This window comes from Pagrus pagrus (assembly GCF_965226575.1).
Source record: "Pagrus pagrus genome assembly, contig: HAP1_SCAFFOLD_62, whole genome shotgun sequence".
In the NCBI taxonomy this organism is placed as follows: domain Eukaryota; kingdom Metazoa; phylum Chordata; class Actinopteri; order Spariformes; family Sparidae; genus Pagrus; species Pagrus pagrus.
In genome coordinates this window covers 177,501-182,662 of record NW_028175401.1, presented here as the reverse complement: position 1 = coordinate 182,662, position 5,162 = coordinate 177,501, and the positions used below count along the sequence as shown (strand labels likewise).

The 5,162-nt window shown below is 39.8% G+C and overlaps 1 long non-coding RNA gene across 1 annotated transcript; it reads right to left on the bottom strand.

Annotated features, from left to right (window-relative positions):
- Positions 1–559: 559 nt before the first annotated feature.
- On the bottom strand, positions 560–3,332 carry LOC311253888. Its single transcript, XR_014622007.1, has 6 exons — positions 3,205–3,332; positions 2,718–2,919; positions 2,473–2,589; positions 1,192–1,391; positions 948–1,095; positions 560–860 (listed from the first exon to the last, which is right to left on the bottom strand). It is a non-coding gene; the product is annotated as an uncharacterized lncRNA (long non-coding RNA).
- Between the last annotated feature and the right edge of the window lie 1,830 nt (positions 3,333–5,162).

Here is a 5,162-nt window from a genome sequence, read left to right as displayed (position 1 = left end):
GAGGTTTCTTCCGCATTTTTTTTTTCCCCTGTTAAAAGGGCTTTTTTTTGGGGCAAGTTTTTCCTCACTCGAATCGAGGGTCGAAGGACAGAGGGTGTCGTCTCTGTACAGATTGTAAAGCCCTCTGAGGCAAACTGTGATTTGTGAATTTGGGCTATACAAATAAAATTTGATTTGATTTGATTTGACCACTGTTGAAAACATGTAAACAAACCTGAAGACCTGAAGACCAGTGTGCCCAGCGGACCCAATGTCAGGGGCACGGATGACAGTTTTCTGATGTCATCAAGGAATTTGTTGTTAATGCAGCAGTTGTGCATCTCCAACAAAATCCTCACTGTCTGCTTGAAATGTACCTCGTTCATTTGGGTGAGCGAGTACCTGGTAGCTGCTAACTCGCGATTCAGCTGTTCTGCTACAGATGAATTTATTTTGGAGCGTAAATTGGGGCACAAGTTCAAACTCCTTAAACTTTCCTCTGGTTTCTTCTGGTGGAAACGGTCGTACAATGCGTACCTCTCAGTGGTTTTGGTAACTGGATGGGGCAGTATCCATCGGTCATCGTTTTTTGTTGGTGGTTGTAAGGGGGAATGTGTACTGAGGTTTTTTACCCAGGCCATTTCAATTTGGAGTTTCTTTTCTGCTGCACTTGCCAAATTGTCTGTGGTTGGTGGACACAATCGCCCTGCTTCGATTGTTCATGTGTCTGGCAACTTGGCCAGACACATCTGAGATATAGCATGTTGGGAATGCTTTAAAACTAAGCAAACCATCAACATGGTCCCTAGCGGACTCAGTCCAGAACAAAAAGTTCAAATAGTAGACCACTCCATGAGGGCAAGAGAAATGCAGTACTCCACCTGTAAATAATAAAAGAAAGCATAAACATAGAAAAAAAGACCAACGACACATAATCATTTTAAAGACATCTCATTTTGAAGTCTAACCTCCAGTCTTTTGCAGCTTCAAGAAAAGCTTTGGGTACACTTCCTTGAAGTTGACGAGCTCCTCCAATCTGTTCACGAGGTCAGTGACAGATCCCTCATCACTGACACCAAGTGCATTACAGGCCTCTTGCAGGTCTTTCTTTAGAGGCTGTGGGTGTTTTGGACAGTAGTAGTTTTTTTGTATTACATTGTTTAGACAATATAAATGACGAAAATAACTACTGACATTTTCAATATAACACACCTTCTTCAATTCAAGCAGGGACAGAATCGTGTCTTCATCCAACTGCTTTGCTGGCACTTTTGAATCTTCTTTTCTTTTTTTCATGCCTTTCTTTGCCTCTGTTTTTGGCAGCATGTCCCCCTTTCTAACATCCTCCCCCATCCAAGGAGCCAATGTTGAGTATGATGTCTTGGTCTCATATGGGTTTCTAGTTGATGTACCTGGGGATATTTTTAAATGATAAAAATAACTTTCATTAACATTAACAACATACTCTATGTAATTTATAGATATGCAGGCCTGTGTACTGCGTGTGATATGTATGTCCAATTATACTGTTTTCCGGTTACTCTGAATAACGTGTTTTTTCTTTAGCTCACTCACAGTCCTGGCTACCTTGACAAAACTTAAAATGCACAATAAGTGACTTTAAATGAGGGAAAACATACAAATCCCCTCAAAGAAATAACAACACAGAAGACAGCACCTTGGTCCCAAAAATAAAATGTAAATCAGTACATGTGCAGTAAGCCAACAGAAAAGTCCTATATTCATTACTACAAAATATGAAATTGGGCTGATTTTAAATGAGCATTTCTAGCAAAAAGTGTACTGGAAGCATTCATGATCGTTGTTGTGGACTGATGGCTGTGATCTGTATGCACTTTTTATATCAAATGAATTATGTGAATAACAGTTTACTCTGGACAGAACTCACTTAAGGGTATACTCCCTCTTGTGGCATAAGCGAGCAACAATGTGGTAAACTTTTATAACAGGTATGTATAGTCCTGTCCAGCTTTGATTATAATTTTGGCCACAGGCAAGTGATGAGAGATCAGTGTGAATTTTCTGTACAGGCCATTCAATTCTTTTGGATGCATACTTAGAAGAAAAATGAGGGTTGTGAGTGATAAAAAAAATTTAGTCTTATTCTACCAAATTCTATTGTATTTTGTGAAAACGCGAGGATATCTCCCTTTTTCAAATTAGATGACAAACCATAATTAAAAGAACACTCTTTTTTCCAGTTTTCGTTTCAGAATAGGCAATTGATTGATATGAAGGTACACAGATAAGCTAATAATTACCTCACAAAAGTTCACTTGTAGCTTATAAAAACAAATCAAAGTTATGCCAAAAGTGTTTTCAATTTTCCGTACAAGAACAATGTAAATCAAATGTTAACAGTTTCTGTTTGACAAACCCATCCCCTTTCCTTGAGCCATTTTTGTCTTGTCATGTAAATGTGGTTATGGGGCCTAGGATAGGAACTTTAAATGTCTAATGCAATAAACTAACCTGATATAAACCCCTCGGCGATCATTTACTGTCTAGCTGTTCCCATGCGCTGTTGATGTTGATGCTGAGGTCTTCTTCTGTGAGAACCTCTGGATCAGGCCTCTTCTAATGTAGAGACTGCAAAAAGTCATCATATTAGCAACAGCAGTGTAGAATGATATAAACAATAGCTGTTATTGATAATTAGCATAATTGCAAACAACACTAAGTTTAGTTAGATGTTCATGTATACACTGCAGGCTCACCTGGTATGTCAAAGGCTACCTTCCAGTTTGCATCTGCGATAACAACTGGAGGGCAGTCCCCACACTGGTAACAACTGAACATGAATCTGAAGTCTGTCAATGACAGAAAGTGGTGAAAAGCTCTTCGAACAGTTTGGTGGTGGAAACGGTTGTCATTGAAGAATGACAGGGTTGACGGCATGCGACCAGGAGCGGTTTTGTTCTGAGAAATGCATAAAAACCTGAGTCAAAAAAATACATCCAATTGCTGTTGTCACACACAACAGTCCTGAGACATAACTTTTCTGTTACCAATAACCTCAACGACTACTTAAAATAGAGAGTTAGTACATTTAATGATGTCATAACACGTAAAGCATTATATAGTGTCTAATTTCAATGAAAAGTAGCTTAAAATAAAGAACAAAGGCCCCTGGCAGTAGTTCATCATTATTTGCATGACAGATGACGTTCAATAAAGATTTTCACTCTAAACATTAACACTTACGGTCAATGCAGAAAGCAGAAGTTCACATAACGGGAGGGTCAGGAAGACACGGTCATTGAAATTGTGGAACCCAGACTTGTAGTCCTGAAAACGCACATGGTTCTTGCATAGGGGACACTGCTTGATGGCCACGGAGATACCTGTAGATCATTTAGGGCCAAATGAAAACAAGATGACAAACAAACACAGATGAAGACTTAAAATGTACAGTATGTGTAACATAATGACTGATAGACAGACAGACAGACAGACAGTCAGAAAGGACAGACAGAAACAGATGCATGTTTTTTAAACTATCAACATCACTTGCTTTTTTTAATGTATGTGTAGCCATAAACAGTTGCCTGAGTGGTAATAATGTTGTAGGGCAGTAGATCTGGTGGTGTGGGTCCCGGACAATATGGGCAAGTGGTCTCTTCTGGAAAGAAAACATTGGGGGGATCCTTCTCTTTACTTCTGAGATCCACTGGTAGCTCCTGGAGTGGTGGGATTTTCTTTTTAGTATACAAATAGTTGGTCATTTGACATACATTTCTGTCATTTTCGGCATACGCTGAAATTTCAGCCTCCAACATGTGTATTTCTGTTTCCAGATCGTCTATGTCATTTATCAGGATGTCTGAATTAGGCAGGAGAAGATCTGGGGATTCCTGAAAGATCCACCACATTGCCAGCATGCGGTGGAGACAACAATGTGATTTCCCAGTCCCTCTACACTGGCAGTTCCACTTACCAGACACTGAGTCAAAGGTTACTCTAGTGCGCCCACATTTGCACCAGTTATCCATCTGGCCAGTGTATATAGAGAAGAACACCCATCTTTTGGAGTATCCCATGTCACCATAAAAGAGGGGGTATACTGTGTCCACTACATTTTCTAAGGCAGCTTTATGCATGCTCTCACACTGGTCAGACCACTCCTGTGATATTAATCCCTTGTCTTTCATTGCCTGCAATGACTGGAAGGTCAGGCTGGCAGGTGGGCTACAGTTGTTAGAAAAAAAAAAGCGTCGTAACCGCCATTACGCGTTTTTTCGATGGCACCATTTCTAAAAATGTTGAGGGGCCACAACAATACAACTGACCACCTATTTTAAGGCTTTTATGAAAAAGTGAACGGTTCACCTCAACTTATTGTAACGTATTATAATTCCAACTCGAACACAGCAACTGCAACTTGGCTGTAAACTTCGGTAATGGCTTCACGTAAGCTTGCTTGTAGAATTATGACAAGGTGATTCGGACTTTTTCAGTTAGAGTAATTCCATTGCCAGTCTAGCATACTACTTAAATATTGTAAGGAATACTGTAAAATCATGGAAACCACTTTTTTTTTTCCTTGTGAGAGCTTGTATGCGAGCAAAACTTACCAGCTATGTCTTCAAGTCATCAGGTAAACACTGTCTCTGGTATCAAAGAGTGGTAGACGTACTGACCTCACGCAACACACTTGAACTATGGGTAATGGCTTAGCGCTGATCTACTTTGCTATAGCCTACATAGCCTATGATTCATATCGTTTGTGGTATGACGTAAGGCAATTGATATTGGGGGTTGTATAGAGGCGGTGGATGAGCTGTATACACTACCCAGCAAGCAACTTTCTGTGTAATAAACATGTAATAGCCGTCAATTGCAAACCTGATGACTAGGCTAGAACAAGGCTAAATTTGGGTATGAGGATGTTGATTAAATCTTCACATATAGACCACATTTCACCAGTATTTGCAATACTGGCTTAGATGTGAGAAATTAGAAAAATGAGGATAAGATCTAATTTGCACATTTTAAAGGATAAAAGGTTTGTTTATGGCACAAAAGAAAGAGAAAGTTGCATAAAGCAGCCCCTTTGGATCAGCGGTCTCGTGCTTAGTATTCTCCTGGGCGGGTGGTCACGCTATCTAGTACGCCACTGAGTCGAGAATGGAAAGCATTGTACAATTCTTTCACTCGTGTAT